At 43.6% G+C, this 13,548-nt stretch overlaps 1 non-coding gene across 1 annotated transcript; it reads right to left on the bottom strand.

Annotated features, from left to right (window-relative positions):
• Positions 1-1,023: 1,023 nt before the first annotated feature.
• On the bottom strand, positions 1,024-1,096 carry TRNAR-CCU (transfer RNA arginine (anticodon CCU)). Its single transcript has one exon. It is a non-coding gene; the product is annotated as a tRNA-Arg (tRNA).
• Positions 1,097-13,548: the final 12,452 nt, after the last annotated feature.

Genomic DNA, 13,548 nt, shown 5'->3' with positions numbered 1-13,548 from the left:
CCCAGCATTCTAGGTGCCAATGGATATTCAAGTTCCATTAATTCATTTCACCAACAAATAATAATAGCAATAATAAAAATAATCATTATGACTGCTATATTTTCCAGCTGGATGGGAGATATTTGGCTGGGAGGCTCTTCCTCCCTGTTGCTATTTGGGGAATTCAGAGCTAAATATAGCCCAGTGGCAGGCATTCCAAACACCATCGTCTCAAATTAGGAAATACATTTGCACCTCCTATCAACAGTCCTGTGGCAGACATGCTGACAACTCTGGCAAAGATGCAAGAAGACTGTTTCCGCCCATGAAAAAAATCCATGTCTGCCTCCTAGAAAAAATGGTCCGGAGATTCTGTGGATAAAACTGATGGCAGAGTAAAGAGGAAGCACTGGTAAGGATTGACCCTATCACTCCAGAGGCCTGGTGTATAATCACTACTATCTACTGAACACCGACTACGTGCCAGGGTGTGTGATAAGCAGTGTGTATATGCTACTTCAATCCTTACGGCAACCTTGAAACGTAAGCTCTCAAGGCCACATAGCTTGGAAATAACAGAGGAGAGATATGTAACTTTGGCTGTCTCAACCCAAGGTCCACGCATCTTCCGCTGCATTGGACACCTCTCTGCGGTTCCTTCCTCTCCTGCTTCCTTGAGCACCGTTGGATATTTAACCACATTTCTTTCTTTCTTTTGTTGTTGGTTAGTGGCTAAATCATACATGACTCTTTTGCAACCCCATAGACTGCAGCCTTCCAGGATCCTCTGTCCATGGGATTCTCCAGGCAAGAATACTGGAGTGGGTTTCCAGGGGCATACTGGAGGCTCCTCCTCCAGGGGATGTTCCCAACCCAGGGATAGAACCCGCATCTGGTGCATTGGCAGGCAGATTCTTTACCACTAAGCCAGCAGGGAAGCCCTCCTTTCTTTTAATATATATTTATCTGGCTGCACCAGTTCTTAGGTGCGGCCTGCAGGATTTTTAATCACAGCATGTGAACTCTTAGTTGCGTGGGATCTAGTTCCCTGACCAGGGATCAAACCTGGGCCCCCTGCATTAGGAGTGCAAAGTCTTAGCCACTGGATCACCAGGGAAATTCCACTTAACCATATTTCCGACCTTATACTTAACATACAAAGGTAAGTAAGACTCCATTCTTGCCCCCTAAGGACCCCCCCCCACCCAGTTAATGCTGCATGGATAACATTGACCATCAAAATTCAGCATGACACAAACAATAATAAAGATAAATACAGGGTGATGTGGGAACATAGACTGGGAGTGTCAGGATATACTCCAGAAAGGAAGTAAATTTGAGTCAACACATAAAGGGCGACCCATGGTTAACAGATCATCAAGCAGTAGATGGCCCTCAGCAGGAGGAGTGCAGAGACAAAGGAAAGGCACGCTGAGTTTGGGGGGCGGCACCTGGGGTTCGATGGAGTCCTGCCCCCTCTGTCTCACTCCATCTCCACTCCCAACGTGAAACGGCACCATGAATGCACAGAAGGAGAAGAACCAGATCAAAGCACCCTGAATTAAGACCTCTCCTTGCTCCTTCACCAAATGAGAGAAGCATCAAGTCCTTTCCCTCGAAAACCTCGGACTCCAGATTCAGGGATTAAAAAAAAATAGCATGTAGGAACCTGGATGATGGTGGCCTGGGGCCAGAAAAACTAGAGGAAACCCTGGCCCCTTGCTTGGCCTTCAAGCAGCGCTCTGCACCCTTGGCATCTGAGACCGGGCAGCGTCTCCAGGGAGTCGATGCTTTTCTAGTTGGAATTGACTGCTGCCTTTGGCTCTTAGCACCTTCCCATGGGCAGGGAGCTCTTGGGAGATGAATGCAATGTCTCACCAAGCAGCATCCACTCCTGCCTCCCTCCTCAGACACTTCCTCTACCCCGCTCCTCAGATCTTTACTCACCCCCTTGTCCCACTGTTCCCTCCTCCTTCCGGCTGAACCCACCCTGCTCGCACCCCCAGCCTGCCTCCCACTTCTCACCTCCGTGCCTCCTCATTCTCCCGCAGCACTTCCCTATCCCGCCTTAGCTTCACCATGTCAGAACGAAAAAACTAGCCACTGTTCATGCTTTGTTCCTAAACCCAAGCCCATAAAATGCTCCTTTCATTTGAGGAGAAGGGAAAGCAATAATTCAGGCATTAGCAAGGAGCACAGCACACTTATTTGTAGTCTTCGTGGAGTTCTTCGGAGCTTCTCCCACATCAACGCCTGCTCCCAGAGCAGCAAGAGCGTGGGGTACAAGATGCAGGAAACGGCCCGAGGGCCGTGCAAACAGCAGGCATGACAGGATGTGACCTGTGTGACCTGACACCTGTCCCCTGCCTGTCACTCTTGGCCCCACCTCTTGGGATGTGACTGGGTCCCACTGCTTCGCCAGGACCCTGGGACAGTCTCCACCATCTTCATACAAAGAGGCTTCAAAGAGCCTGAGTCCAGCTCAGGGGCGACTTTCATGGCAGGGCCAGCCCAGCCCTGCTTTTCACCCAAAATGTAAAAAAGCTGCCATGAGCTGAGAATTCCCAATCTGAGGGATGGATAGACCCCATCCCTGGCCTCAGGGATTTCCAGTTTGAGGAAGCCACTTAAGTCCATAATCTCAGAATTTCCAATCACAACCCCTCTCCTCGAGGAATTCAGCTGACTCCCCCCAATACTTGAAAAATACTAGAGGGGTGATGCAGTAGAAAGAGAAAGAAAGCACATGATCTTTGAGGCATGGGGTGATGCTGACAGTAAAATATTATAAATCCCAGCTCCAAGCATAGCTGACGTCTTCATCTGTAAACTGGGGCCTCGCTTCTTTTCCTAGCAACCTGCATCCCAGAGAAAGTCCATGGAAACATTTAACTGCCACACCCTCGAACATGCCTGTGGGCAGGACGATGACTCCTCATGATCTCTGCCTTTGTGGCCGTTCCTGCCAGCCTCTCTTTGTTCCTCATCCCTGTGACTCTCAGTTCAATCCCTGACTCCCAGACTCTCTCTAGAGTAACAGTAGTAGCATCCTTCTGTAGTAGGCCCACTCCATGCCAGGCACTGGACTGGTTGCTTAATAAAATCTCAATCCCATCCCCTTGGTTTTAGATCCATTCCCCTTCCTGGGAATTTCTGTGTTGATTGCCAAAGGTAAATTCCACTTCCTGCTAGTCTCACGCCTAACCCAGATTGGCTGCATGTTCTAGGGACTCCATTACTGGGATGTCAGTTGAGCAGACACCTGTAATCTGTAACCAAAACGTTACTATTTGTAAACCTGCCCAGAACAATCAGCCAACACAATCTTCCTGGGCTTCTTAAACAGCTTAACACCCCAACTCCCACAGCCCAAAGTTCCCCTCAATGAGTTCATTTCTTGAACTCTTTATTATGAGGTTACAAATCCATTTTCCAGATGGTGTCACTGGCACAAGGAAAGCCTAGGACCCTGGCTCAGATCCATCCACTGGTCTACACTGAGAAACATAGCTAGGGAATTCCCTGGTGATTAGGACTCTGAGCTTCCATGGGTTTGATCCCTAGTTGGGGAACTAAGATCCACAAGCATCATGGCATGGTCAAAAAGAAAAAAGGAAGTAGAAAACAGAAGCATGGTAAGTATCTGGAGGTGATGGAAGCTGTGATGGAAAGGGCTGGGGTCCCCTCCCTCCTGCCGGGCTGCCCCCATGAGTGTGCAGCCGCCCACTCCCCTGCAGGCCCACCACCAGGTGGGCTGTGCCTTGCTGCTCTGATGCAGGCTGCTGCAGCGGTCAGGGTGGAAGTCAGAGAGGGAGGCCTGACACGGAGCTAACAGTAGAGATATCCTCCTGCCAGGGACCCTGAGGAGCTCTGAGGCTGGCTGCCACGCAGGTAGGGCAGGTCTTTGAGGATGACGGGGTTGGCAGCCTCCTTTCTCTAAACAGTTGCCCAGAAAAATGAGCAACCAGGCCTGGGATGATACTGTGGCTTTTCAGATTTCTCTGCTGAAAGGCTAGCAGAGAGAGGCCCGTGCCCATCACCATCTCTTCGTCAGTCTCCAGAACAGCCCATGGGGTGGGGAGGGAGTAGGGAGAGAAGCCATTCTTAGCTAGAGATTTCTGAGTCCTCCAGACAGGCTCCTATCCACTCTGAGTTTGAGAATATCAGCTTTATCATCTCTGCTTCCTCTGGGATCCCCCAGTTTGGGGGCCCGTTTGCCTTTCCCAGAAGTAGGGGATCAGTAATGTCCTAGGCTCCTGAAGGACCAGGAAAGCTGTAAGGTAACCAATTATCTCAACTTGCCTGGAGAATCCCAGGGACAGGGGATCCTGGTGGGCTGCCGTCTATGGGGTCGCACAGAGTCGGACACGACTAAAGTGACTTAGCAGCAGCAGCAGAGGTGTGGGAAGCAGGTTCCTGGGGTGCGGCACTTTCAGGGCTAACACTGGCAAGGCCTAGGCAAACCAGGATGAGCGGGTCACCCTAAACGACTGTCTTTTCCTGCCTACTATGGACCCCAGGCTCCTGGTCCCCTTCTTCCTTCTTGTTCTGGATTGAATCTCTCTGGATTAAAAGCTCCTTGTTCAGCATTTATCCCAGCCTAAAGGACAAAGTAAGCATATTAGAGAAATGGGCAAGTAGCTACTATCCTCAAAGCCACAGCCCATGAACACTAAAACTGAGAAATGAGGGCTTGCAGAGCACCCATGAGAGAGATACAATGCAAAAGAGGAAGCTGGCTGTCTTCCGGCCAAGCAGGTGCTCTGAGCATGAGGCTGGCCCCTGTGGCCTTGACCACGCAGCTTTGTTAAGGTTGCGCACTGCTCATCTCAGAGGACCTCAACATGAAGACCTGGCTGGGAAGGGGGGTGGTATCACAGAATTGAGAGCTTTCAATGGCTGGTATGGCCAGGTGAGCCATCTCCCCCATGGGCATGGTACCCAGCAAATGTGCCCTCTCCCTCCACTCTTGTTCACCAAACCCCTGGAACATTCGCCGTCTCCTTTTGTTGGTTCTCCTGTCGTTCTCGGCTAATCTCAGAGCTCACCTCTTCCAGGAAGTCTGCCGAGTGAAGAGACTGCCCTGAGTTTCCACTAGTCTTGATTCCGCTTCTGGTAAGATTACGCTTCTTGCCAGATTCTGATCTGGCAAGATCTTTGATTAAGGGGCCGCATTCTAGTTCCAAAGTTGGTGAAAGGTTTGTGTCTTCTAATCTGAACTTAGAAGGACAGAGTTCCTCAGGACAGGGCCTAGGCACAGCTGAATGGATGCATCAAATCCTCAAATGCAGCTGGGCATCCCTTCCGCCAGTTGGCATGGTCATAGCCTGCATATTATGGTTTTTAATGTACATTTAAAGGCCTTGCACTGTAATTTAAACAGTAATATTTGCACTAAAGTAAAATGCCTCCTTGCTTCCCATTACCGTGTGTGCATATGTGTGTGGATTTTGTGTGTGAAATGCCCATTACATATTTCTTATAATTGGGCATTTACAAGCCAGAAGAGTAGAAGAAAGTTCCCAGACCAATCTTCCAGGGAAGGGAAAAAGTAGCTCTAAGGTTCTATATGTTTGGGGAGAAAAACAGAATAACTGGCTAATGTTCATAAGAAGGAATAATTTGCCAATTAGGACTCAAGGTATTTCTTCCCCAAAGAGTAATCATTTGTTTGTCTTAAATGAACAAATGGGTTGATTACGATTATCAGCACGTGGAAGTGTTGACTGAGCCTGACTAGCAGCTGTGAAATGCAAACAGACGTGTCAGGACATAATCATATTCTCAATCCCGCTAATGACTTTGATGAAGGCAGAACATCATACTATACACTAAAAAGCTTAGCCTTGAGGTTATATGTTCATATGAAAATTCTTTAATTAATGCATGGCACCTCTGTTCTTTGGGGTAGCCTTTTGCTGCAAATCTGTCACTTAAAAGCTAAGCATGCTGGTATTTATCATTATAAAGGAAACTTATTTCCCATAAATTTGGGGGTGTATACAAATACTTTCCAACAATATTTCCCTCATATTTTCCAAACATTCTTAATGAAAAATTTCAAGCAGACTGAAACGAGAAAGTAATTTGTCAGTGACTATGATATACTTGAGGTTTCCCAGATGGGCGTCTCTGGTGGCTCAGACGGTAAAGAATCTGCCCACAATGTGAGAGACCTGGGTTTGTTCCCTGAGTCAGGAAGCTCCCCTGGAGGAGGGAATGGTGACCCTCTCCAGTATTCTTATCTGGAAAGTCTCCTGGACCAAAAAGCTTGGTGAGGTACAGTTCATAGTGTCTCAAAGAGTCAGACATGACTGAGAGGCTGAGCACGGATGGACTATATACTCATCACCTATATTCTACGATCAGTATTTTAGAATATTTGCTTTATCATATCTATCATGTATCCATCCATTAATAAGTCTTGCTTTTGATACATTTCAAAATGTATTATAGACGTCAGTGAAATTCACTTTTAAATACTTTGGTATTCACAACATTAACTAGAATTTAATATTAGTTTACAGTTCTTTTCCTGTGAAATTTGCATATAGTGAATGCATCGATCTTAAATATACCATTTGATGAGTTTTTGGCAGATGCGCATGTCTGTAAACCCAAATCATCAGTCCAGAAAGCCCCTCATATCTCTTCCAGTCACCTCCGCATCACCCTCATTCTCTGCAAAGATAAGCACTGTTGTGATTTTTTTTTTTACCATAGAATAGGGAATTCCCTGGTGGTCCAGTGGTTAGGATTCAGAACTTTCACTGCCAAGGGTTCGATTTTAGATCCTTGGCCCAGGAACTAAGACTCTGCATGGCCAAAAAAAAAAAAACACTGAAAACCCATAGAATAGCTTGCCAGTTCTAGAATTTTATATAAATGGACACATATACAAACAGTACATACTCTTTGGCCTAAGACTTCTTTCACATAGCATGTTTTAAAGCTTCATCATGCAGTGTGAGTCAGTAAATCATTCCTTTTTGCGGCTAAGTTCATTGACTGGAGAACTCAGGGTTTTATGTTCCATTGTCCTGCTAATGGACACCCAGATTGTTTTCAGTTTGGGAAAATTATTAACAAAGACGATATGAACATGCTATACAATACTTCTTGTGAACATATGCTTTCACTTCATTTGGATAAATAGTACTTCATTTGGGGTGAAATTACTGAGTCACGGGTTAGATGTATGTTTGTGAGTGCGTGCTCAGTCGCTTCAGTCGTGTCCAATTCTTTGCGACCCTATGGACTGTAGCGCACTAGGCTCCTCAGTCCATGGGGATTCTCCAGGCAAGAATACTGGAGTGAGTTGCCATGCCCTTCTCCAGGGAATCTATCCAACCCAGGGATCGAGCCCGGGTCTCCTGCATTGCAGGCAGATTCTTTACCGCTGAGCCACCAGGAAAGTCCAGGTGTATATTTAGTTTTCTAAAAAGGCTGCCAGAACTTTCCAAACCAATTATACCTTTTTACAGTCCTATCAACCCCCGTTCCACATCCTCATCCACAGTGGTGCCAGTCATTCTAACTTTAGCCATCCAAACGGGCGTGCAGTAGGGTATCATGCAGCTTTGGTTACGTTTCCCTGATGACTAATGACGTTGAGCATCTTTTCTCATATCATTATTGGCCATTCATTAATCTTTCTTTGTGAAATGTCTGTGCAAATCTTGGCCCATATTTATTGAATTGTTTGTCTTTTCGTTATTGAGTGGCAGGAGTGATATATGTATACTCTGGACACTTGTCCTTTGTCAGATGCATGTCTTGTAAACGTTTCCCTTAATCTGTGACTTTTTGCCTGTTTGTTCTCTCTGTAGGGCCTTTTGATGAGCTGCTGCTTCTGCTAAGTCACTTCAGTCGTGTCTGACTCTGTGCGACCCCATAGACAGCAGCTCACTAGGCTCCTCCATCCCTGGGATTCTCCAGGCCAGAATACTGGAGTGGGTTGCCATTTCCTTCTCCAACTTTTGATGAGCAGAAGTTTTTAAATTTTATGAAATCTGATTTAACCACGTTTTCTTTTATGGTTATTATTTTCCTCAATTCTGTCTAGGACACCCTGGCTACCCTTGAGTCACATAGATATTTTCCCAGTTTCTTCTAGAGGCTTCTAGAATGTATGATCCATATCAAATTAATTTTTGTATTTGTGTTAGGCAAGGGCCTCAATTCAGTTTTCCATATCAGCATCTGGTTCTTCCAGTGCCATTTGCTGAGAAGACTTTTCTCCATTACAGTAACTTGGTGCCTTTGGTTAAAATCAAATGTTTGTTGACATATGAGTCTATGACAGACTCTATTCTGCCCCACTGATCTACTGGGGAATCCTTACATCAGTCCACACAGTTTGGATTAATGTAACTTTTATAATAAATGTTGAAGACAAGTAGTATAAGCCCTCAATCTTATTCTTTTTAATAGAGTTTATTTGGCTATTCTAAGTCTTTTTTTATTTTCATATAAAATTCAAAATTAGCACGACAGTTTCTTTTAAAAAATCTGTTGGGATTGTGATTGGATTCAATGAATCGAAGAGGAGAACCTAATTTAGGGCGACTTGTCACCATACCAGTTTGGAGTCTTCTAATTTATGAGCATGGGCTATCATTCCAGTTATTTAGATCTTTACTTTGTATTTCTAGTCTTGCATTTATTTTCTTAAATTTATTCATAAGTATTTTATGATGTGTTTCTATTGTAAGTAGAATTTTAAGGACGGTTTGTTACCGGTATGTAGACATCCAATTGTTTTTACTATTTGACCTTGTATCTTATGATCTTTCTAAATTCACATATTAATTCTTATAGTTGTTTCGTTACAAAAGCCCTAATTCTTTAGCATGTCCTATGTAAACAATCAGCTCAACGTGTTACTTCTTCTTTACCAATCTTTGCATTCATTGCACTACTGTATTGGCTGGCATGTCTAGCACATTGTTGAATTAAAGTGGTCAGAGTGGACATCCATGCCTTGTTCTCCATCTTAGAAGTGTTAGGGAGTAATTCTGCAGGAATCTGTCAAATCCGTGCAAGAGACTTCTCTTCTGTAAGAGAGACGCCTATGGCAGCGGCACTAGCCTCTGAACTATCTTTTCAAGAATGTTGGCACAGCAAACAGCCTAGGAAGTCAGAGATGGTGTATCCCTCTGGAGAAGAAGGGTAATTTATTTACTGTCCAATTTGCTTGTTAGTCATTCCAGGGCAAAGGCTGAGCATGATTTCTTACAGCCCCTTATGATGAAAGATCAAGGTACCCTAGGCTTGGGGTTCCTCCTCTGTGGCACAAACCCACTTGGTGTGAGCATCCGTTTAAGCCCAATAGGACCTGGGGAGGAATGATGAGAACATGAAGCTTGTGCTACCTGCTGGGCTTTGAGTAAGTCTTTTGTCTCTGACTCAGGAGTCTCATGTCCCCTTTCAGCATCTACTATGTACTGAATAGTGTTCCCCCCGCCCCCATCAAATTCATCTGCTGAAGCACTAACCCACTGATATGACTATATTTAGAGAGAGAGCCCATAAGGAGATAATCAAGAGTAAAAGAGATCGTAAGGATAGGGATCGGATCCAATAGAATTGGTGTCTTTATAAGAAGAGACACCAGAGAGCCTGCTCTCTTCCTCTGTCTCTCTCTTTCTCTCTGTCTCTCTCTCTCTCTCTGGGTGTCTCTCTCCTTTTCTCCCTGTCTATCTCTATTTCTCTGCCATGCTCAGAAGAAAGGCCGTGTAAGGACAAAGCATTGTCTATAAGCCAGGAAGACAGCTTTCCCCAGAAACTGAATCCTGCTAGAAACTTCAGCTTGAACTTTCCAGCCTTCAGCAGTATGAGAAAATACTTTTCTGTTTATTTATGCATAAAATACCAATCTGTATTTTTCTATGGCAGCCTGAGTCTACTAATACAATATCCATGAAGCTGTGGTAGGCCAACTCATTAGCTTGAAAGTAGGGTAAAATTCAGAGTCTTCGTATTTCTTGATAAGAAAGAACATTAAATCTTTAATCATTAAGTATAATGTTTTCTATAGGATTTTTGTAGACAATTTTAGTCAAGTTGACCAGGTTTCCCTCTATGTGAATTCACTAAGAGCTTTTAATGTAATTGGGCATTGCATTTTGTCAAATGCTTTGTCTGCATCTGCCAATATGATCATTTTTTCTCCTTTATTAATATAGTGAATCACATAGACTGATTTTTGAGTATTAAACCAATTTGGCATTACTAGAATAAAGCTTCCTTAGTCATGATGCCAGGTAAATATATATGCATTGCTGTATTCATTTTGCTAGCATTTCGTTATGAATCTTGTTCTTTTTTTGTTAAAGAATCTATGTTCGTGAGGGATGTTGGTCTGCAGCTTCTTATTTTTTGTACTGTCTTTGTCTGGTTTGGGTATTAGGGTAATGCTGACCTCATAAAATGGGTTAGAGAGTTTTTTCACCTCCTTTATATTATGGAAGAGTTTGTGTTCATCAATTTAGGCTGCTGTAACCAAATACCATGAACTGGGTGGGTCAAAGAACAGAAATTTATTTTCTTACACTTTCGGAGGCGGAAGTCCCAGATCAAGGTGTCAGCAAAGTCAGCTGCTGCTGCTGCTGCTGCTAAGTCACTTCAGTCATGTCCGACTCTGTGCTGGTAGGAGCTATATCTTCCTGGCTTACAGATAGCTGCCTTCTCCCTGTGTCCTTACATCACAGAGAGAGGGGGACAGAGAGATAAAGACAGAAAGGGTTCTAGAGTTCTATAATATTTCTTCTTATAAGGATACTAATCCCATCACGATGACCTGATTCCCATGACCTCATCCAACCTAACTATCTCCTAAAGACCCCAACACCAAATAGCATCACATTGGGGGTCAGAGCTTCAGCATATGAATTTGGTGGGAGAAGGACCAAAGTCAGTCCAAAATGGAGTTTGAGTAGAACTGGTATTATTTTGTTCTTAAATCTTCAATAGTATTCATTCGTGAAGCCATCTGAGCTTGGAGTTTTCTTTGTGGAAATGTTTAATTATGAATTCAATTTCTTTAATATCTCTAGAGCTATTAATACTTTTCTATTTCTTCTTGAGTCAGTTGTGGTAATTTGCTTCTTTCAAGGAATTTTTCCATTTAATCTAAGTTGTCAAGTTTATTGGAATAAAGTTATTTATATTTCCTTATCATCTTTTTGAGGGTCTTTAAGTTCTATAGTGATGTCCTCTCTTCATTCCTGACATTAGTCATTTATGTCTTTTCTCCTTTTTTTTCTTAAAGAGGTCCAGAGTCCTTGTTGTAGCTTTGGTGGGTAATTTTTTTTCTTAATTGTTTATCTGTTTTCAACTCCATTGCTTTCTGCACTTAGCTTTATTCTTTCCTTCCTTTTTCTTACTTTGAGTTTGTGTCACTGTTTCTTAAACTTAATAAGGTGAAAACTTAAAAAATTGATTTCAGACATTTCTCCTTTCAAATATAAACATTTAAAGCTATAAATTCCCCTCTCAGCACTGCTTTAGCTACCTCCCACAGATTTTTATGTGGTGTATTTTTCATTATCTTTCATTTAGGAGTATGTTTGAATTCCTTTTATGATTTCTTCTTTAATTCATGGTTCTTTAGAAAAGTGTTCCATTTCCAAATCTTTGTAGTTCTGCAGATATTTTATTGTTATTGGTTTTTAATTAGATTTCATAGTTATTGGAAAGCAAATATATGTATTTTCCACACTTTTAAATGTACGAGATTTGTTTTATGGCCCAGCCCATGGTCTATCTTGTAGAACATACATGCGTATTCTACAGCTGTTCTATTCTATAGAATCTATAGCATTCTATAAATACCAACTGGGTCAAGGTAACTGATACTGTTGTTCAAACCTTGATTCCAATTTTTGCTTCTGGTTTACTTGCCTTAGACTAGGGAATTGAAAACCAAAACAAGAATTTGAGCCTCTGCAAGCATTAAATAAGTATGCAAAAATATGCAAAAATACTTGGTCTAGGCAATGCTGAAAATGCCGGTTACTTCTCTCTTCCTCTACGTCAGCCTCTCCCTGGGGTCTGATGATCGTCCAGGATGCATTTAATGAGCCAACAAGTGCGCTCTTCCTGGTCCCTGCTCCTTCACCCCAGTCGTCAGAATCTGACCCCACTGTTCTTTGATAAGTGATTCTATCTTATCTCTTGGCTGCGTTAGAAAGTACTTTGGTAGAGGATCTGTTAGAAACGTGGGTCAGACAGCCTCAGCAGGTGAGTTACAGGTGCCACAGTTTCCTTCGTTTTCATATCTTCTTTCCACGACAGACTTCACAAATGGTCACAGCCCTTCGTCCCTCTCAGAATCTACGGGTAAGGCTGCTGGTGGTCCCCCATAACCATTCTCCCCTCCTTCTTATATGAATCCATTATTGAACCCATTGTTAAAATGAATCCCCCACATTTTAACTGGACATGAGGCCACTCAGACAATGGCATCACTTCCCAACCCCTTTTGCAAAGTGTGGCCTTGGAACTCAGGTCTGCCCAATGGGAAGTGAAGAAAAGTGGTGTGTGTGCAACTTTCTTATTAAGCCCTTACAGTGAGTGAGCATGTCCTCCCCTTACACTTTCACCAGCTGGAGTGCAGATAGGGTACTGCTGATCTGTCATCTTGAAGCATCAAGACAGAAGAAGTTTGAATCTGTGGGAACCTTGGGAGCATAGAACACAAGAGAGTTCTGCCTACACTGAATGACGTACGATTAGACTTTTTAAGCAAGAATAAAGTCCAATCTTATTTAAGCCACTGCATTTGGGGGTCTCTTCATTACAACAGTCTAACCTAAATTCTGACTAATACTGAAGCTTTCCCAACTCAGATGTCCAGGGAATCTTGGCCAATGGATTGGTGTTTCACTTGAAACATGCTTGCCATACTGATTTTCCCTTTAGATCCCATTTGGGTAGACACTCACCTTTATTTGGCCAGGAGCAATATTTGTCTTGTTTACTATCAAATGTCCTAACTATTTATTTTATGGGCTTCCCTGGTGGCTCAATGGTAAAGAATCTACTTGCCAATGCAGCAGACTTGGGTTCAATCCCTGCTCTGGGAAGATTCCCTGGAGAAGGAAATGGCAACCCACTCTAATATTCTTGCCTGGAGAATAACATGGACAGAGGAGCCTGGCAGGCTACAGTGTATGGGATCACAAAGAGTTGGACACAACTTAGCCACCGAGTACCTACGCATGCATGCACTATCAAATGTCTGGTGTCTAACTCAATGCCCAGCTCTCAGCAGGTGCTTAATAAATACACTAACAAATTTATGGATGAATAAAGCTTATTCTTCACAAGATGTATCATTGGCCATATGACCTCTCCCTGGAATAGGAAAAATTGCCCTCCTCTGGCTCTCTACTGTCCAGACTGACTCTACTGCCAAAACACAAGGCCAAGTCACTTAACTTCTCCAAGTCTTGCTTTCCTCATTGGGAAAAGAGAACACCCACCTGGGTGCCCAGGAAGATGCTGAAGCCTTTGACCTCAGTACCTGTGAATGTGACCATTATTTTTCTCTTTATTCTTTTTTTA

This window comes from Bos mutus, chromosome 23 (assembly GCF_027580195.1).
Source record: "Bos mutus isolate GX-2022 chromosome 23, NWIPB_WYAK_1.1, whole genome shotgun sequence".
NCBI classification, from domain to species: domain Eukaryota; kingdom Metazoa; phylum Chordata; class Mammalia; order Artiodactyla; family Bovidae; genus Bos; species Bos mutus.
Note: the sequence above shows the minus strand (reverse complement) of the source record. Positions and strands in the feature narration are given on the sequence as shown.